The sequence below is a fragment of the Ambystoma mexicanum genome, chromosome 5q (genome assembly GCF_040938575.1).
Source record: "Ambystoma mexicanum isolate Mex_15411 chromosome 5q, UKY_AmexF1_1, whole genome shotgun sequence".
NCBI classification, from domain to species: domain Eukaryota; kingdom Metazoa; phylum Chordata; class Amphibia; order Caudata; family Ambystomatidae; genus Ambystoma; species Ambystoma mexicanum.
In genome coordinates this window covers 247,178,093-247,201,196 of record NC_090933.1, presented here as the reverse complement: position 1 = coordinate 247,201,196, position 23,104 = coordinate 247,178,093, and positions in this window count along the sequence as shown.

Genomic DNA, 23,104 nt, shown 5'->3' with positions numbered 1-23,104 from the left:
AAGAAAAGGTATACTAAGTTCGTTTGCATTGTATTGGTTCCATAATCCAACAGTAGCCGCCCCACATGGTGTTTCAGAATGTACTATCTAGTGCGCACTATTAACATGCTCATCAGGTGGTTTAACACGTTTAGTGCATTGTCTAAGTGACACTATAAATGAGTGTGAAATTATAATACTTATAGTTCAAACAGACCCTTCATAAAGTGAATAACCTTATTGATGTGACTAAGTATTCACAAGTACATATGTGATGGCATGTGTGTGCTACTTGCTCCCCTCATGAACATTACAACTATGTTTCATAACCTGTATGTGAACCGGTATAGTCACTAACCTGTATTAGCTCTTAGTCCCATGGCGGGAATGAAAAACCTCTTCAGTTCGCGTGCACTGTAAACAGTAAGTGCTACGTGTTAGTATAAGATCTCTATAGGATCACTGTCAGTATAGAGCGAGACGCCTGGGTGTATAGTTAAAGTAAAAAAAGGTATTGCCGTGAGTCTTACCTCTCGTATCACTAGGGAGCGCGTCCTGCTGCTACTAACGCAAACTGCGAAAGACAGCCACGGTTCGTGGTGTTGCTAAGGCAACTTTGGGTACACTGATGGCCGCACGCGTAATGTCGCATCAGCCATATTGGTATGGGAGAAAATGTAATTGAAGCCGTCAGAGTGACTGCCATACGTTGTAACTAGGTATACACATAACAGGCACACGGCAGTGCTTGCTGTACTACTCTGCTGCCTCTGCTGACCGTATGTGTCCCAATTTGGGCAAATTAAGTATCAAGAGCATCTACAAATTGCACATGCGTTGCTAATGCGCTCGTGCTTACGGTGAACATTAAGAGAAATGGCATTTAAATGTAATGGGCGCTATTGCTGAACTTAAGTGTTATTCAACCTGGTGATCGATTAAAACCAAGTTATAGAGTGGTATTCGCATACACTGTTCGAAATGCATAGTGTTCAAATAGATAAAATATAAAGTCATTATAGAGTGCGGCGCACAGAGAGGCCATACAGATCTCAATGCTGAGAGTCTTATATCCAGTCACAGTACAACACGTTATGTTATAACAATCAGTTATATCTGGAACCTCTGTATTGTGTAACGTTCTCCTAAAATCATGGTATACATCTGTTAGATAATAACACGCTGCTAATTAGCTCTGCAAAAAATATTAGCTCTGCAAAAAATATTACCATGAACAATGTTAAGCTTTATGAAGATCCTTCCATGAGAAATATTCAAACTTACCCAAAATTGCGGATTGGTATTTTATAGCATACCTGGAGTACTATGGTGAATGTGACACACAAACATAAAACATAAAACATCAAACATCAAACATAAAGCATAAAGCATAAAGCCAAGAAAAACCATTCAAAAACATCAATAATGTCATTATAGAAAACATAAGTCATGTCATTATAAAAAACAATTAAGGTCGAATTCTTCGTTCATTCCTCCTGGGGACACTGTTTCCAGTTGGTCGATCCAATAAGCCTCCCTTTGTTGCCTCGAGAGTTTCAAGGTCCTGGATCTTAACCTGTGAGATATTATGCTTCTGCTTGTTGAAATGTCTTGCAACCGCTGATTTCGCATTGTTATTGCGTATGCATGACTTGTGTTGGTTCATTCGGATTCTCAGCTTCAGGCCTGTTTCCCCTATGTAATATAGTCCACATGGACAGCGTATACAATAAATACAGTTCTCTGTGTTGCATATTGCATAACATTTTACTGTAATTTTCTCTCCAGTGTGTGGATGTGGAACAACTCCACCTTTTATGACATTATTGCAATTGCTGCAATTGAAGCAAGGTTAAGTCCCTACTTTCTTGGGTTTGCTTCTTCTCGTCTTGTTGTCCTTGTTGTTGACCAGTAAATCCCTCAAGTTGCTCAATCTTTGGTATGCAAATGTAGGAGTATCAGTAAACAAATCTTTAGTTCTTTCATCGCTTTTGAGTATTGACCAATGCTTATTGATGCATCTTTTGATTTATATGCTTTGTGAAGAAAATTTCGACACAAACACTAAAGTTGGTGCTTGTGCTTTATTGTTAGGAGTAAGAGTACTGGCTTACGTTTTTGTGGATACTTTGTTTCTTGCTGCCTGTAGATCACCTTCTGAGTACCCTCGTTCTTCCAACTTCCTGCTTCGTTTTTCTAGTTTATCTTCGCATTCTCTCTGGTCACTAATGATTCTTTTCAAACGCAACATTTGTCCATATGGTAAATAGTTTAGGGTGTTCAGCGGATGGAAGCTCATGCGGTGTAGCAAATTGTTCCTATCTGTGGGTTTAGTGAACAGGGAAGTTGTGATCTGTTGGTTGTGTATTTTGACCTTGATGTCCAGGTAATGTATGCCTGGATTGCCAATCTCAGATGTGAATCGAATACCCGGGTCTATGTTATTGATGTATGTCATAAACTCGTCTAGGGAGTCTCTTGTTCCTTGCCAAATACCGAAAATGTCATCGATATAGCGTACCTACTTTTGAATTTATTTTTCCATTGTGTTTTGCTCAAGATATGGGTTGTTTCGAATCGATACATGAATGCGTTAGCATACGCTGGTGCCATCGTTGCACTCATAGCTGTGCCTGAGGTTTGAATGTAAAATTCGTTCTTGTACTCAAAATAAGAATTCATTGAGATGAACGTGAATAGTGTCAGGATGAATTTTTTCACTGCTCCTATTTCTCCTTCCTGTAAGAGTAACAATTCAACTGCTTCTTGCCCCAAATCATGGGGAATGCTTGTGTACAAGCTAGTTACGTCAATAGTAAAAAGAATGTCTTGATCCATCAGTTGTACTTCTTCTAGAATATTCAAGAAATGTGTGCTGTCTTTTACATAAGTTTGTGTTTTTTGTATGAGCGGTTGCAGGAAATAATCAATATAAGTTCTAAGCGGCTGTAAAATGCCTCCTGTAGCAGCAACTATTGGTCTTCCGGGTGGATTAATTAGACTCTTATGGATTTTGGGCAGAAGATAGAAGTGTGGTACATTTGGTTTTGGGTTGAGTAAAAATGCCTTAGTTTTCTTAGTGATCATTTCTCTTTCTTCTGCCTTAGTCAATAGTGCTTCTAGATTACTTCGTATCTCATTAGTTGGATCCTGATCAAGTTTAGAATAGACTTGATGATCTTGAAGTTGTCTCTTGTACTCATTCTCATAGTCCTGTGTGTTTTGTAGTACCAGCGCACGGCCTTTGTCAGCCGGTCTTATAGTTATTGTGTCATCAGTGTATAGGCATTGGATTATCGACATTTCTCCTCTGCTGAGATTCCTGTTCTTTGATGCTCCATATTTGATCTTTTTCAGATCTGCTGTTACCATTCTTTGAAAAATGTCAACGGCTGAGACACTAATTGGTGGTACGAATGTACTTTTGGGCTTAAATTCGACTAAATCAGCGGGTTCAAGTGTGGTATTCGTGTTCTCCATTTCTGCAAAGAAGACCTTAAGTTTAAGTTTTCTGGTAAGTTTATGTAGCTCAACTTTTGTATTGAACAGGTTGGTGTTATAGGGGGGTACAAACTTTAGGCCCTTTTGCAATACTGCATCTTCTTGTTTAGTTAGTATTCTGTTAGAGATATTAACAACTAGGTTCCTCGAGCTTGGAATCTCGTCTGTAACACGGGTCCTTTGCCTCTTCCGCCGCCTCGTTCGTTTCTTCCTTGCTGGTTGTCTAAAAAAGAAGATTGTTGTGCTGATGTGCTGGCGCTTGTTGTCGGTGCACTTGTATCTCTCCTTCCTTCTGCTCTTTTTTTGGTGATCTTGTGAATTCTGTTCTTCTCTGTTAGAATCTGTATCTGAGCTGCTATTGTCTGAGTTAGGGTTAGGATTACGTGGTCGTTGTGGCTGATTCTGGTACTTGTCTGCCCATGTGTAGACTTCATCACGTAGGTAATCGAACGTATCTCGTCTGAATTTCCTCATTTTTCTAGCCTCTAGATCTGCTTTAAAGCCTTCTAGAAGCTTGTTAATATCAGACAGGATTTCATCAAATCATTCTGCATTTGTAAGTTCAACAATCTCTGTGGAAAGCGCCTGTATTTCCTGTTCTAAGTTTTGTAGATTGGCGGAGAGTTCTTTAATGGTCAATAAGATCAGATCAAGAGAAAACTTTTTGAGAATTTGTTCCCATTTTTGAACAAACTCCTTGCTTTCTTTGCATAAGGTTGGTTTCAGCCCGATCCTTAGGCCTCTCAGGATCCTTTGTGCCTTGTAATAGCGTCCTAAAGTTACCGCATGTAGCTTACGGTTAATCGTCTTTCTGATAATGTATTCCAATTGTTTGATTTTTTTGCTGGGGTCGGTGTCTTTAGTGGGCCAGTATCTTTACTTCCTTGTAAAATTGAGAGGTAGCACGCTATTATGTCATATGAAGAAATTGAAAAACGTACAGAAACAAGAGCAACATTAGGCTTTTCAGAAGATGAGGCAAACGCAATCCTAGGACTGATAAAAGAAACTAGCAACTCCACTAAAGACACTGACCCCAGCAAAAAAATCAAACAATTGGAATACATTATCAGAAAGACGATTAACCATAAGCTACATGCAGTAACTTTAGGATGCTATTACAAGACACAAAGGATCCCGAGAGGTCTAAGGATCGGGCTGAAACCAACCTTATGCAAAGAAAGCAAGGAGTTTGTGCAAAAATGGGAACAAATTCTCAATAAGTGTTTTCTTGATCTGATCTTATTGACCATTAAAGAACTCTCCGCCAATCTACAAAATTTAGAACAGGAAATACAGGCACTTTCCACAGAGATTGTTAAACTTACAAATGCAGAATAATTCGATGAAATCCTGTCTGATATTAACAAGCGTCTAGAAGGCTATAAAGCAGATCTAGAAGCTAGAAAAATAAGGAAATTCAGACGAGATACGTTCGATTACCTATGTGACGAAGTCTACACATGGGCAGACAAGTACCAGAATCAACCACAACGACCACGTAATCCTAACCCTAACTCAGACAATAGCAGCTCAAATACAGATTGTAACAGAGAATAACAGAATTCACAGGATCACCAACAAAGAGCAGAAGGAAGGAGAGATACGAGTGCACCGACAACAAGCGCCAGCACATCAGCACAACAATCTTCTTTTTTAGACAACCAGCAAGGAAGAAACGAACGAGGAAGGGGAAGAGGCAAAGGACCCGGGGTACAGACGAGATTCCAAGCTCGAGGAACCTAGTTGTTAATATCTCTAACAGAATACTAACTAAACAAGAAGATGCAGTATTGCAAAAGGGCCTAACGTTTGTACCCACCTATAACACCAACCTGTTCAATACAAAAGTTGAGCTACATAAACTTACCAGAAAACTTAAACTTAAGGTCTTCTTTGCAGAAATGGAGAACACAGATACCACACTTGAACCCTCTGATTTAGTCGAATTTAAGCCCAAAAGCAATTAGTGTCCCAACCGTTGACATTTTTCAAAGAATGGTAACAGTAGATCTGAAAAAGATCAAATATGGAGCATCAAAGAACAGGAATCTCAGCAGAGGAGAAATGTTGATAATCCAAAGCCTATACTCTGATGACACAATAACTATAAGACCGGCTGAAAAAGTCGGTACGCTGGCACTACAAAACACACAGGACTATGAGAACGAGTGCAAGAGACAACTTGAAGATCATCAAGTCTATTCTAAGCTTGATCACGATCCAACTAATGAGATACGTAGTAATCTAGAAGCACTATTGACTAAGGCAGAAGAAAGAGAAATGATCACTAAGAAAACTAAGGCATTTTTACTCAACCCAAAACCAAATGTACCACACTTCTATCTTCTGCCCAAAATCCATAACAGTCTAATTAATCCACCGGAAGACCAATAGTTGCTGCTACAGGAGGCATTTTACAGCCGCTTGGAACTTATATTGATTATTTCCTGCAACCGCTCAGACAAAAAACGCAAACTTATGTGGAAGACAGCACACATTTCTTGAATATTCTAGAAGAAGTACAATTAACGGATCAAGACATTCTTTTTACGATTGACGTAACTAGCTTGTACACAAGCATTCCCCATGATTTGGGGCAAGAAGCAGTTGAGTGGTTACTCTTACAGGAAGGAGAAATAGGAGCAGTGAAAAAATTCATCCTGACACTACTCACGTGCATCTCAATGAATTCTTATTTTGAGCACAAGAACGAATTTTACATTCAAACCTCAGGCACAGCTATGAGTGCAACGATGGCACCAGCGTATGCTAACGCATTCATGTATCGATTCGAAACAACCCATATCTTGAGCAAAACACAATGGAAAAATAAATTCAAAAGTGGGTACGCTATATCGATGACATTTTCGGTATTTGGCAAGGAACAAGAGACTCCCTAGATGAGTTCATGACATACATCAATAACATAAACCCGCGTATTCAATTCACGTCTGAGATTGGCAATCCAGGCATACATTGCCTGGACATCAACGTCAACATACACAACCAACAGATCACAACTTCCCTGTTCACTAAACCCACAGATAGGAACAATTTGCTACACCGCATGAGTTTCCATCCGCAGAACACCCTAAAGAATTTACCATATGGACAAATGTTGCATTTGAAAAGAATCATTAGTGACCAGAGAGAATGCGAAGATGAACTAGAAAAACTAAGCAGGAAGTTGGAAGAATGAGGGTACTCAGAAGGCGATCTACAGGCAGCAAGAAACAAAGTATCCACAAAAACAAGAGCCAGTACTCTTACTCCTAAAAATAAACCACAAGCACCAACTTTAGTGTTTGTGTCAACATTTTCTTCACAAAGCATTCAAATCAAAAGATGCATCAATAAGCATTGGTCAATACTCAATAGCGATGAAATAACTAAAGATTTGTTTACTGATACTCCTACATTTGCATACCAAAGATCGAGCAACTTGAGGGATTTACTGGTCAACACCAAGGACAACAAGACGAGAAGGAGCAAACCCAAGAAAGTAGGGACTTACCCTTGCTTAAATTGCAGCAATTGCAATAATGTCATAAAAGGTGGAGTTGTTCCACATCCACACACTGGAGAGATAATTACAATAAGATATTATGCAACATGCATCACAGAGAACTGTATTTATTGTATACGCTGTCCATGTGGACTATAATACATGGGGGAAACAGGCCAGAAGCTGAGAATCCAAATGAACGAACACAAGTCATGCATACGCAATAACAATGCGAATTCAGCGGTTGCAAGACATTTCAATGAGCAGAAGCATAATATCTTACAGGTTAAGTTCCAGGTCCTTGAAACTCTCGAAATACATGGTTCACACACAGATTTGAAAAAAAGAAGGCAACAAAGGGAGGCTTATTGGATCGACCGACTGGAAACAGTGTCCCCACGAGGAATGAACGAAGAATTTGACATTAATTGTTTTTTATAGTGACATGACTTATGTTTTCTATAATGACATTATTGGTGTTTTTGAATGTTTTTTCTTGGCTTTGTGCTTTAAATGTGATGTTTTATGTTTTATGTTTGTGTGTCACATTCACCATGATACTCTAGGTATGCTAAAAGATACCAATCCGCAATTTTGGGTAAGTTTGAATATTTCTCATGGAAGGATCTTCATAAAGCTTTACATTGTTCATGGTAATATTTCTTGCAGAGCTAATATTTTTTGCAGAGCTAATTAGCAGCGTGTTATTATCTAACAGATGTATACCATGATTTTAGGAGAACGTTACACAATACAGAGGCTCCAGATATAACTGATTGTTATAACATAACGTGTTGTACTGTGACTGGATATAAGACTCTCAGCATTGAGATCTGTATGGCCTCTCTGTGCGCCGCACTCTATAATGACTTTATATTTTATCTATTTGAACACTATGCATTTTGAACAGTGTATGCGAATACCACTCTATAACTTGGTTTTAATCGATCACCAGGTTGAATAACACTTAAGTTCAGCAATAGCGCCCATTACATTTAAATGCCATTTCTCTTAATGTTCACCGTAAGCACGAGCGTATTAGCAACGCATGTGCAATTTGTAGATGCTCTTGATACTTAATTTGCCCAAATTGGGACACATACGGTCAGCAGAGGCAGCAGAGTAGTACAGCAAGCACTGCCGTGTGCCTGTTATGTGTATACCTAGTTACAACGTATGGCAGTCACTCTGACGGCTTCAATTACATTTTCTCCCATACCAATATGGCTGATGCGACATTACGCGTGCGGCCATCAGCGTACCCAAAGTTACCTTAGCAACACCACGAACCGTGGCTCTCTTTCGCAGTTTGCGTTAGTAGCAGCAGGACGCGCTCCCTAGTGATACGAGAGGTAAGACTCATGGCAATATCCATTTTTATTTTAACTATACGCCCAGGCGTCTCGCTCTATACTGACAGTGATCCTATAGAGATCTTATACTAACGCGAAGCACTTACTGTTTATAGTGCACGTGAACTAAAGAGGTGTTTCATTCCCGCCATAGGACTAAGAGCTAATACAGGTTAGTGACTATACAGGTTCACATACAGGTTATGAAACATAGTTGTAATGTTCATGAGGGGAGCAAGTAGCACACACATGCCATCACATATGTACTTGTGAATACTTAGTCACATCAATAAGGTTATTCACTTTATGAAGGGTCTGTTTGAACTATAAGTATTATAATTTCACACTCATTTATAGTGTCACTTAGACAACGCACTAAGCGTGTTAAACCACCTGATGAGCATATTAATAGTGCACACTAGATAGTACATTCTGAAACACCATTTGGGGGGGCTACTGTTGGATTATGGAACCAATACAATGCAAACGAACTTAGTATACCTTTTCTTTTTTCTTTTTTCTCTCTTTTTTTTCGTACAATTGTTTGTGTATCTATGCCTGTTTGCAACTGTGGGCGCCCTGTCCAAACTAATAATTGTTTTCCAATTGAATCATTTGATACATGCTTACTTTCTGTTTTTATCGGCAATGGATTAATATATTGTATTATGTCAACCATTAGTACATATATAACCCGGCTCTGAGGAAGGAATTGTTCCGAAATGCATTAGCCATAGGGTTATTGTTTGCCCTAGTCTCAGTACTAGCCTAATTGGTGAAGTGAACCAGTTATTACAAGGCTGTTTGAAAGAAAGAAAGAAATATGTCCTCGATGAATAAAAGCATTTGATAGATGTTGAAGTTTGCTCTAAATGAATACCAAGATACAAGTAATTTGTTCAACCCATAGTGGGTATTAAGGGTGTGCGGCCCACACCGAAGGCTAACTAGCCTAGGTCTTTCTTTCTCCCTTTGAGATTTCATCACATTGAGGTGGTGCTGTAACTGTACAAGCCAGGTTTTCCGTGACTGAGTGAGTGCATCTCACCAGGTTAGCACGACATTTTGGCAAGTCTCCTACGCTGGTAAACAGTTTCCACACCCAGCACTCACTCTGCCTGTAGGCATTGGGGATTTGCTCTACTACATTGTCGTTCTCCTCTTGATCTATATGAACATCACCATGCCTGTTGTCTTGCCCAGGCCCTTCGGAAGGAGGTGGTGGCAGTGAGGGTCAGGGTGAGGGTGCTGCTGACTTAGAGGCAATACCAGCAGTCATGGTTGCCATTAGTTGCAAAGGTTATATAGCACAGCAGAATTGATGAGAAAGCAATTCCATCACGAAGCAATGTGGCCCCCTACTCTGCTCTGCAAAGCCACAAACAGACTGTGGAGCAGCTCTGGGGTGTGGCTATTTGTAGGGCTGCTGTGGAGCACTTGGAACAGGAGCGCGTGCCTAAATCATTCAACAAAAAAAAAGTTACATGCACAATGGCACACAATGTGTACTTTCACAATAAAACTCCTTACATTGCAGAAAATAGTACTTTTCTAATTTCCGGGGGCCCCAATCGTGTCCGGCAAATAAGGGTCCATACGAAGCGTGGATGTGGTCACATAGTGACATTGCGAATGTTTTCGAATGGGACGGCTATCCGCAGTGCGCATCTTGGGCGGAATACTTTATGCGCAGTGCATAGATGTACTACGAACAGTGTGACACATGTCCGGCGACTATTTTCGCACAAGCTAGTTGTTTGTATGCTACAGCAAGTGCAATGTTCGTGTGCACAACTGTTCGTAAGACATGAGTGGACGCCTTGAAGTACTGAAAGTACGTCACAACTTTTTTCTACCATGCTGTACAGGGGCAGTGTTACCAGGACACAGAGGATGACGTACGCCGGCGCATAGCTGTGGGACAGACAGACTTGCGCTCCCACAACTAATTAAAGGTGCATCCCAAAATGCGAACGTGCTGCCAGCACTGGCGTCTTACGGATACCTGCATTGTGATTGCGCATACGCTGGGCAGGTGCAGTGCCTGTAGGAAACCTTCATTTTGCTCAACTACAGCCATCCCGAACTGTGCTAGGCACCACAGACTCATGATGAATTTTAAAATAAAAGAAAAGCCACTCACACCCTCAGCAACACTTTCTATCTGCACATTTAATTTCTGATATACATAGACACTATTAGGAAAGGGAAGGGGTACCAGAAATGGATACATACATAGGGGAATTGGGGATTTCTACAAGGTCATCATGAGGGGAGGCAAGGATTGAGGTCTCCTTGTAACGTCTCTAATCACAGGAATTGTGTTGGGGATGGTGGGCTGGGAAATGGGGAAGGGGTACACGTGCAAGTGGGGCAGTGGTATTTAATTTTTCCCATATTATGTCCTTGCACAAAATCTTTTAAGGTGGCTAAATTGTTTAGCAATTGTTAAATGTTGGCATCCAGCCTGTCAAGATGCCACTTGCGATGCATTCATTTCATTTCCAGTATGTCGGGTTAAAGATAAAAATATCTCTTAGATGTATATGAAGCCATACATATTAACTGTCTTAATTTTCAGACTTTGCTGTTTACCAATGCGGTTACTATCGTTACTCACTTCGTTATGAGGGATAATTCTCTTACAGCCATTCCAAGGTGCTTGGTATTGCTGCGTACAAAAAAAACTCATGGTTTTCCACTATTGTACACTGCACAAGCTATCTAATTATAGAAACACTTCAGTGTACTTACCACATTGTAGTGACGTTCTGCTCTGAATACTCTGTAGTCCTTACTCTGCCATTTCCTTCTTCGTTCCTATGTAAAGCAGCAGTGCCTTAATATTCTTCGACGCAGATGTTATTTCCCTTATTGGTGCATTCCATTATGGTGTATACCCTATGCCTTTGCTCTGTTTGTTTCACAAGTACAAACTTTGCAGACCTTCTCTATTTTTCCTTGCAATGCATGCAACTGGTGCTCTTTGTATATGTTCCTTGTCTTTGCTGAATGGTACCACTATGTAAGAGAACCCCTGCCTTTTCCAGCAGTTTGATTGCTAGCCGCTATCCGGGAACAGGTGCACAGCCCGCGGTTACTGTGCCCATTGGCATGCTGACATCCATTAGGTATGCTGTCTGGTCCATCTATACAAACTAAGGGTATCATGGTAAAAACCTATGAAATTCAGTGTAAAAACGTTGTTAAAGGGACGTTATTGTTAAGTTGTGCTGCTAAGAACCTATCAAATTCAGTGAAAAAACATTGTGCACGGCACCTTATGATTCGGTTGCCCTAAGAAAAACCTAGCACATTCAGTGCAAACACTTTGTTAAAGGGACGTTATACTTACTTTGCACTAACAACTACCTATCCATACCATGGGTACACGTAAACCCCAAAACCCCAGAAATTTGTCAGTTATGGTAAGCTAAGCAACCATAACTCGCACCACCACTTTGCTCTGCTAAGACTAACACCCATCACATCAAAGATGAAATCACAAATGTCAAGTTTTATCACTGAATTTTGTATGTTTTTAGTAGCGCAACTTAACCATAACGTCTCTTTAACAACGTTTTTTCACTGATATGTATAAATATATGTATATATATATATATATATTCAGTAAAAAAACTTTGTTAACGGGACGTTATGGTTAAGTGGTTAAGTTGCGCAACTAAAAACCTATGAAATTCAGTGAAAAAACTTTGTTAAAGGGACGTTATGGTTCCAAGTAAAACCGAAAAACCCTTGAAATTCGCCAGTTATGGTAAGCTAAGCAACCATATCTCGCGCCACCACCGTGCACTGCTAAGCCTAACACCCAGGACATCAAAGATGACATCACATGTCTGACTCCCCCTTTTTTCCTTTCCTGACATATCTAGGCCATACGATTTTCTTCAGTAACAGTCAGGAACTAAAAATTGTAAATTACTATATTCGTAGACTTATCCTTCAAGTATGTTCTTAGAATAATTCCCTTATGGTCCAGTCATATCATGTGAAACATATACATAGGGGAAGACACAACCTTGAAAGACAGCAATCCTTTTTGTGCATTAAAATTATCAGTAGATTTATCAGCACTTTCTGATACTTTTGTTGTTTTTTTATTACTGTACTTTCCCTGTATATGCTCATATTTGTATATGTTGTACTCACACTATTTTCCTTAGTGTCCAGACACATCATGTGATATATATAGATAGGGTAAGTAACAGCTTTGAAACAGAGCAATCATTTCTCTGCATAAAGGTAATCAGTTAGGTTATGAACACTTTCTGCTACTATTGCTGTTTCTTTTTCTTACTTCAATTCCCTTGTATATATTCATATTTGTATGTGGTGTTGTCTCTTTGTGATTTGTCTATAATAATGCAATTATGTAGTAAGTGGGTTTTATTACCTACTTATCACAAGTTTCACTGTACGCAAAACTCTAATATGAAAACAGTTATCATTTCACTATTCAACATGGAAAGCTTATGAATATTGCACGTCCATCATGTATGCTGCACACAATGCCTATGTTTCTACATGAGTACCTTAGTATACTGGATTGAAGTTAATAATAGAATGCTATTTATACCAATGCATAGCTTAATGCACTGATTAGCACTTTATATATATTCCAATAATCTTTGACACTTTTTTTATTAACATTACACTAAGAAACCCTTGTACAGACTTTTCATGAAAGGTAAATGCACATGTGATGTCATCAGTGATGTCATCAATGACATTTGTGATGTCATCTTTGATGTCCTGGGTGTTAGGCTTAGCAGTGCACGGTGGTGGCGCGAGTTACGGTTGCTTAGCTTACCATAACTGCCGAATTTCAGGGGTTTTTCGGTTTTACTTGGAACCATGACATCCCTTTAACAAAGTTTTTTCACTGATTTTCCTAGGTTTTTAGTTGCGCAACTTAACCATAACGTCCCGTTAACAAAGTTTTTTTACTGAATTTCATAGGTTTTTAGTAGCACAGGTTAACCATAAACTCCCATTAACAAACTTTTTTCATTAGCACGCAGACAATATACAAAGATGGAGTGTAAAAAGCAATTTCTCAGGGATGACTTTACACAGAATGTTGCAAAGTAAGAATTTATGCTCGTTCACAGTGAAGGTCAGCTGCTTCCATTTTTTGCTTGCGGGCAGGAGTGGCCCACGACTCGCACTATAAGGTTCTATTGTTTTTTCACCTTGACAGACAGGGATCGTGCCAAAAGACTTCTTTTGAAGGAGGGGTGCAAAAACGTAAGAGACGATAAGGGTGACATTTCTGAAACTAAACCGCTTTTACATATTATATCACTATGAGAAAGATCGTTGGCACAGACGGAGTCGTATTTAGGGACTGCATTACGCATAGACAATGGAAAATGGCAATATAATGTAAGTAAGCCTTTAGATTATTTTATACCGGAATATAATAACAATAGCGTGGCGTTAAAGCCCGGTTAAGTTGTACTTGTTCGTTCAATGTGGCATATTGTTTTGTACTGCGCACTATCACCGCCGAAGTGGTCCCCGGGCACTCAGACTGCTCTGAAAAAGGCAGAGGAGAGAGGGTGGGTTAGTGGGAATAAGTTAACATACTCCGTTGCACTATCCTTGCTAGCAAATAGTTTCACGCCCTAACAAATCAAATGAATATTTTTAATAAAGTTCGGCTCATGAGACTAATTTATGTTTTTAAAACAGGTACATCCTTCCCTACTGTCAATGCCACAATTTTCAGACCCCGGCCGACGGATTTTTTAACTGCCAGGTGCAGCTACTTCTAAACAACTTCATGACCCTCACCATTTTACGGGACAATCGCCAAGGACCAATATGCCCTTACGCGGTACTAGCGGCTAGAAGCAACATACCAACCATTATGGTGGTCTAATGCCTCGTTGCAGCCAAGATGAACATTTGCGGATCGACAGCAAAGACAAATTCAAATCGCTGAATATTCTCTAAACATTTGATGTCAAATAAAAGTACTTTACGAAATGTACAATCTTGATGTTTGCTTTTAAATCACAGTTTCATATTCCGAATTGTGGCGCGCTGTGTTGTGAGATGATCTGTGTTGTTTTCTGGGTTCTGTGTAAAGTCGCGTAAGACTGGAGACGACTGGGCCTTACGCGGTACTAGCGGCGAGAAGCAACATACCAACCATTATGGTGGTCTAATGCCTCGTTGTTGGAACAGCCTTCTGATTATCAGTGCGACCATAGTGCTTCTTTTAGCATAAACCAACACCCTGTGTACCGCAAAGGAACAGCGCGTGACTCAAGATGAACTTTTGCAGATTGACAGCAAAGACAAATGCAAATCGCTGAATATTCTCTAAACATTTGATGTCAAATAAAAGTACTTTACGAAATGTACAATCTTGCTGTTTGCTTTTAAATCACAGTTTCATATTCCGAATTGTGGCGCGCTGTATTGTGAGATGATCTGTGTTGTTTTCCGGGTTCTGTGTAAAGTCGCGTAGGACTGGAGACGACTGGGCGCGTTTGGCTACGCACCCTGTAACGTCACGGAGAGAGACGGGGAATATGAATGCTTTGATAATGTCAGGCTTAGGGGCGGGAGATATGATTTAGTGTTGCAAACGCAGGTCAGCCAGGTCGATGGGGCAAGTAATAGGATTATCACATAATGTCGGCGCACAGCAGCCTGATTTATCATTTGTTTAGTGGACAAAAAGTCGGCTAAGGCCCATAGGAAATTGTAATGTCAACGGACATAAGGAGGGTTCTTAGAACACTTTCAACCTGACAACGAACAATACGAACAGCGTTCTCAGAACACCCCCATTTTGTTTAATTGCAAACATTACCTCCACGCCCACTCTTCCTCGTCCCAGTACTTACTTCATGAGGCCCCTGCCTCCGACCCAGGACCTTATTCTATTTCTTTAAATTCCTATAACTCCTCCCCCACATCCACATCACTCAGTTTCATATTACCAAGCCGTAGCATGGAGGGTGAGGAGGGTCGTCAGTACTGTGACGAGGAAGAGTAGGACTAGGAGTAATGAAGATTACCGGTAAGTAATCAGAGCATTTGAGGACACCGCGAGTGTTCTTAGAACACATTCAACTTGCCAGAGTACAATACGGACAGCGTCCTCAGGACACCCCCATTTTGTTTATGTACGAACATTTAAGGACATCGCAAGTGTTCTGAGCTCAATTTTAGCTTGCTTGCGAACAAAACGGACACATACTCTGTCCTCAGAACACCCCACCATTTAGTTTATATAGAAAATTTCAGAACAGCCGTGTTGTCCGCAGACAAATCGAACACAACAAAAGTGTCTAGCACATAAAAAAAACAGAACATTGAACCTATCTCATATTCCCCGACCCTCCCCAAATACTCTTACACACCAACACACTCCACTAAATACAATTTTTAATCCACGTTTCACCGCGCTGTCCGCGGTCGTCGGTGAAAGCAAGATGGCGGGCGCCACAGAAAATCTGATGCGCTTCACGCACCACGCCGTCCAATCAGCGAACACGTCGCATGTCTCCGGACATCACGCAAGCCGCTCGGCCAATCAGGGCACTGTCCGCGGAGCGAACCGGGAAGTCCGTCTGCGGAGCGAACAGAGATATCACTAATTTTTTTGACTTACATTTTGGTCATTTAAAAAAAAACTACTGGACGGATTTACACCAAATTCACAAAAGCACGCTTTCGGGACCAAGCCCCCACTCCTGCCGCAAATTTGGTGTAAATCCGTCAGCGGTTTGGGCTGTAGGCGTGCGCAAAGTTTTTTCCCATTATGTCTATGGGAAAAAACAACATTTTTGGGACCCCCCCTATAACTTTGCCCTCCCTGGACCAAACCTCTCCAAACTTTGCAAAAAATTCAGAGTGGGCCATATACTTTGTTTGCAAAGTTTGGTGAGGATTCGTCCAGAGGAGCGAAGTTATAAGCCACCCAGAAAATGCTCTTCCTATGGAAACACCAACTTAACCATAACTACATGGACGCTACTGCGTCCATGTAATATATATATTTCTGAGGCTTGTGGAATCTGCTTAGATCACATGCTGTGCATAGGCCGACATCTAGTGGAAGCTGCGGAGTATTACAGTTTGTTTTTCGAAACTCGAAAATGGGCGTCGACACAGGCGTGCCAGTAATACTATCCCTAGTGTGACGTCCACTGTACCCAAGATCCCTCACGCGTCTGGGATCCTCAGATTGTTTTTTTCCGCCATACTGGTCGGAAGCATCTTGCGGAGTCCCCTGGCCTTAGCCATACTTTTGCTAATTATTGCAATTTAAAATTATTTATTGACATCCTTCCCCACCCCAACGTCGACCATCGACACTCGACGACGGCTGGAGAAGACATCGACCGTCGGCTGCTGCAAGACGGATCTGGGCCTCGGAAGGCCGCTGGCCTCGGCCCGGGCCTAGTAGGCTGCTGGCCTCGGCCCTGCAAGTAGGGAGAGTGGGGGGTGGTACATACTCTTCACTCTTGGTATATAGGTACACCTTATATATTTCCTACACTTACCAGCCCGCTGCCTCAAGGTGCGTATGGAGGGTACCCCTTTCCAATTCTGCCCCAAGTGCAACCGCAAATACCCTTGGGTCGACAGGCACGCCACGTGCAATCTCTGCTTGCCGAGGGACCACCCCGAAGCGAACTGCAGAGCGTGTAGTAGGTTTAAGCCTAAGACACTTAAGGACCGTTCGACAAAGCGTTGGGCCCACCACGCCAGGCAGGCAGCCATGGCAGCGGAGGGCGCCTTCAGCGATGGCAGCGACGCCGTACTTTCGGACGGCGAGGGCATTACGGCGTCGAAAGACTGCCGAGCGCAGGTCCCCGACCTCGGAAGGTTGTCCGGCAGGGCGGCTATGGGGAAGACCCCCGGCGACGCAAGCGCTACACACCCTACACACACTAAGCACACTAAGTCCAACCGAAACTCGACGACGTCGACTTCTCGGAAAGAGGCACGGATAGAACGGTCCGACTCGGTGTCCTCTGGGCGCTCTCGATCGAGATCGCCTCATGACGCAAGGCAATCATCCACTCTTGCCAAGAGTGCCTCGCTCCCTAGATTAACGGAAGTTCGATCGTCGGAAGACGAAGACGACTTCCACCCCCAGGCCGCGCTCCAGGAGACCGAGAGCGCAGTTAACACCAGCGAGGCCCCACGCTCGAAACAAGATACCTCTCCCGACCCTCGGCGCCAGGCGTCGAAAGTCTCTGGGGCCTCCAAGGCGCAGGGAAAACATTTTTCCACGCACGGGGAGGGAGGGAAACAGCGGAAAGCTCAGCCTTCCACTCCTGTAAGACCATCCTTCCACCCCAAGCAGACAGATAAACATAAATCTACTGGGACATCAACATCCAGCAAGGGTACCCTTGATAAGTCCTCTAAGTTGCCTACTAAAGTCATACCCTGTTCCAAACAATGGTCCAGTGAGGACATAGACAGGGTCATGTCAAGGATGTCTTCCTTAGCTGATTTTTATGACAAAAACCCAGAACATTTCCTTTCGTATGACCCTCAAGGGGCCACACCCTCAGGCTCCTCTGATCCTATCCCCCTAAGTAAAAAGGCCCGGGTCGAAAGACCTGACCCCTTCGAGGTGCAGCCTTACTCTACTCCATACTCTACTCCACACCCCAGATACCAAGGACAACCTTTCCCTGAAGGGGACCAGGAGTTTACAATTCTGGAGGAACGAACCGGGTCTGAATACTATGCGGAGGATGAGGACCTGGAGGAGGTAGAAGATGAGCAGGAAATTTACAGAGTAGATTCCCCGGTAGAGAGCGAAGCCCCAGTTACCGACTCGCCAGTTGATAACCAACCCCTCCTTAATGAAGTTCTCGCTCGCGCAGCAGAACATTTTCACATCGACACCCACGGTGTACAGGAGGAAAGGGACTTCGCAGAAGAGTTGGTGGGAGAGAGGAGGCCGGTCGCTCAGACCATCCCTATCCTTAAATCCATCCAACGTAGAATAGATCCATCCCTGGTGAATCCTAACCTCACCAGAGCCGTCAACCCCAGAGTCGAAAAACTTTTTCGGGCAGCCCAGTCTGACCCTCTTTATATAAGAGGTCATCTTAAACCAGACTCCCTAGTGGTTACCAACACTCGGAAGAGGGCTGGGACACCCTTATCGTCGTCAGAAGCTCCTCCCGACAAGGAGAGCAAAAGACTGTGCGGGTTTGGCAGGAAGGTAGCCTCAACGTCCGCCTACCAAGCAAGGATTGCAAACTCCACCACCCTGTTGGCAAGTTACAACTGCCATCAATGGGAAGAGGTCGCGGCGCTCATAGCCTCTGCTCCTGAACCGTTAAAGGGCCAGTTGGCTCGGATCTCGGCAGAAGGGAGAGCCGTGTCTGGTTGCATATTAAAAGCAACTTTCGACGCTGCAGACAACGCAGGAAGATTGATAGCAGAAGGTACTGTTATCAAGAGACATGCGTGGTTACGGCAGTCGGGGTTCAAAACAGAAACACAGGCTTCATTAATAGACAAGCCGGTGGAACCAGATCTATTGTTTGGGAAAGCGGTCGAAGACGCACTTAAGAATGCCAAGGACGAGTACGAGACTCTCAAATCCCTTGGCCAGCTTACCAACAAACCCCCGAACCAGAGGGGGAACAGTAATTTTCGTCGCCCACGCGGCCAAAATTCACAAAGAGGCAACTATGCCCAAGGACAGGGTACACAATGGAACAACAACCAGCAGTCTACCCAAAGTTACAGCAAGGGTAACAAGAGAGGTCGTGGAAGAGGCAGAGGCAGCCCCAACAAGGGAGGTGGCACGCCTCCGCCAAAGCAGTGACGCTCAGTTCAGGGTCCCTTCTCACGCAACCCCAGTAGGGGGACGCATTTCCAACTTCACCCAGGCTTGGGAAGGGATCACCTCAGACAGATGGGTGCTGTCAACAGTGTCCACAGGATATTGTATAGAATTACTGCAGCGTCCCCGGAACCACCCTCCACGACAAAGAATACACTCCTTAGAACATCAGAAGATCCTTCTCGAGGAGATCGCCATTCTGCTAGAAAAGGACGCGATAGAACTCGTCCCAGGACACCAAGTAAACAAGGGTATCTATTCAACTTACTTCCTTGTGCCAAAGAAAGATTTGACAATGCGCCCAGTATTGGACCTACGGCCTGCCAACAAGTATGTCAAGCCCCAAAAATTCCGTATGACCACGCTACAAGAGGTAATCCCCCTCCTAAAAAAGGGGGACTACATGGCAACCTTGGATATGAAAGATGCTTATTTTCATATTTCCATGCTCCCAGCGCACAAAAAATACTTGCGCTTCAAAGTGGACAGTCGCCACTACCAATTCAAGGTACTGCCCTTCGGGATAGCTTCAGCACCAAGGGTATTCACCAAGGTACTGGCGGTGGCAGCTGCACACCTACGCAGGGAGGCAATCCCAGTGTACCCTTATCTGGACGACTGGCTCATAACGGGGGAAACCCCAAGAATTTGCAGGTCAAACATTCAGAGGACTATCGACCTCCTCCACGAATTAGGCTTCTCTATCAACGAGAAGAAGTCAAGTCTGGTGCCAAGCACCTCAAAACAGTTCCTAGGAGCAATCCTAGATACTCAGAAAGGGTTGACCTTCCCCTCGGAAGAGAGAATTCGGAATATACTACTGCAAATTCCACATTATCAGTCAGGTCAACAAATAACGGTACGCAAGGCAATGCGGTTACTGGGCATGATGGCGTCATGCATTTACCTGGTCCCCCACGCGCGTCTGCGCATGCGTCCCATGCAGGAATGGTTGGCGAAACAGTGGTCTCAGGCAAGTGGTCAGTGGGACGATCTAGTGGTCGTTTCGCCAACACTCGTACAGAGCTTACACTGGTGGACAAAAGAGAATCTCGCAAGGGGAAAACCCTTTTACGATCCCGAAGTACAGGCAGTGGTAACTACAGATGCATGCCTGACTGGGTGGGGAGCTCACCATCTCCACCACACAGCTCAGGGTCTCTGGTCTCACTCAGTAGCCAAGAACCACATCAACCTGCTAGAGCTTCTGGCAGTATTCCGAGCGCTTCGGGCGTTCGAGCCCCATCTACTAAACTTGTCGGTGCAGATCCGGACGGACAGCACGACAGCCATGTTCTATCTGAACAAACAAGGAGGGACTCGTTCGCCAAATCTGTCCAAGCTTGCACAGAAAATCTGGATATGGGCACTCAGACGGAACATCTTCCTATCAGCACAACATGTTCCAGGGGAGCTCAATTCCCTAGCGGATGCCCTAAGCAGAGACTCCCTCCCAGAAGAACACGAATGGGTCCTTCACAGAGAGATCGTAGAAGATCTCTTCTCTCAGTGGGGTTTCCCCACTATAGACCTATTCGCCACAAGCGAAAACAAACAATGCCCAGGATTTGCATCCAGGTTCCCCCAGCCAGACTCCCAAGGGAACGCCCTGTGGATGAACTGGTCAGGGATGTTTGCGTACGCTTTTCCACCAACTCGTCTCATCAGGAAGGTGGTGTACAAGATGAACAAGGAATCGATGACGCTCATCCTAGTTGCTCCCATGTGGGCGAGACAACCATGGTTTCCACACCTACGCAGGATGGCGCTGTGCGAGCCCATCAAACTCCCAGCCTGGTACAACCTACTGTCCCAGCAACAAGGTCAAACAGTGCACCAGGAACCCAACTCAATGAACCTGGCAGCATGGCTCCTGAGGTCATAGAGTTTGGGCATCTCAATTTACCACAGAGGTGTATGGACATCCTAAAAGAATCCAGGAAACCAAACACAAGGCACTGTTACTTTGACAAGTGGAAGAGATTCGTTATTTGGTGCCAGAATAAACAAATCAACCCAGTTGATTGCACTCCTTCCAACGTTGTAACATACATGCTCCACCTGCTGGACGCAGGTTTGGTTTTTAACTCTCTGAAAGTACACCTGGCAGCCCTCTCGGCTTACACCACATCCCATAACAAAGTATCGTGGTGGAAAGTACCAGTAGTTAAAGCCTTCATGGAAGGAGTAAAGAGACTTCACCCTCCTATTTCGAACCCACCGCCAGGATGGGACCTCAATGTGGTGCTAGCTAAGCTCATGGGCCCCCCTTTCGAACCCATGCATAAAAGTAGTCTCAAACACCTGACTTATAAAACGGCCTTCTTAGTAGCCATTACCTCTATAAGAAGGGTCAGTGAAATCCAGGCTCTGTCAGTGCAGGATCCTTTCTTTATTATCCACAAAGACAAACTGGTTTTGCGTACACACCCTAGGTTCTCACCTAAATTTATATCTAAATTCCATGTAAACCAGTCCATCGAGCTTCCGGCTTTCTTCCAGAACCCGCAAAGCTCGGCTGAGGTGAAACTACACACCCTTGATGTGCGTAGGGCGGTCCTCTACTATGTAAATAAAACCAGACCGCTAAGAAGAACAGATCAACTGTTTGTCTCCGTAGCTACAGGCAGAGAGGGGGATCGCGTCTCTAAAGGCGCGATCTCGAAGTGGATTATCAACTGTATACAGCTGTGTTACTCTCTTTCTGGAAAAACTCTGCCTTTTACGCCAAGGGCCCATTCTACTAGAGGCATTGGTGCCACTCTGGCTTTCATTGCAAATGTTCCCCTCGACACCATTTGCAAAGCAGCTACTTGGAGCTCTATTCACACTTTTACTCAGCATTACTGCATTGACACTCATTCCAAGACAGATACACAAGTGGGACAAGCGGTTCTAAGACACCTGTTTGCTCATGACCCTTCTCACATCCCACCTCCTTCTTCGGGTACTGCTCGCTAATCTATGCACAGCATGTGATCTAAGCAGATTCCACAAGCCTCAGAAGGGATACATTACTCACCGTAATCGTATTTCTGATGCTTGTATCTGCTTAGATTCACATGCGACCCACCCTTCCTCCCCTCCGAGAGAAGGCGCATGATTACTTGTAGTCTTACCTTTCTGTCTATCTGCTTGGATTATCTGTACTCACGCTACTCCTCATGCTTCCTCATGTCAGAAAAAATACAATCTGAGGATCCCAGACGCGTGAGGGATCTTGGGTACAGTGGACGTCACACTAGGGATAGTATTACTGGCACGCCTGTGTCGACGCCCATTTTCGAGTTTCGAAAAACAAACTGTAATACTCCGCAGCTTCCACTAGATGTCGGCCTATGCACAGCATGTGAATCTAAGCAGATACAAGCATCAGAAATACGATTACGGTGAGTAATGTATCCCATATATGTGTGTGGGTGTGTTTTAATGCATTATACAGCACACTTTCTGAGAAAAATTGGCTAAAAAGCCAGAGCGTTTGCAATTGTTTTGCAGGGTAACACCAGTCCAAAAATCCAATACATGTAAGTCACCAACAATGCACAGGAACATTAATGCTTTAATTAATTTAATGCTTTGCTATTAAAAATGCCATGCCACAATGAAAACATGTCCAACTGGCTGCACATTATAGGCCCAGTCTAGACACATACTAACGAATTACAGCAAAGCATGCCAGGCCACATTTAGACGTACATGAGACCCTCCAGTTTATAGCGATGTTGCGATTCCACTAAATGCAGTGGAAATGTCAGTTTTGCGCAAAATGCTGTGAAAACAGCCGTTTTGCACAGAAAACAGCAGTTTTTGGGAAAAAAACTGCAAAAACTACCATTTTAAAAAAAAGGTCAGGGTGCCCGATACTCAAAACATTTTAATGCAAGAAATGAAATGCGCTAA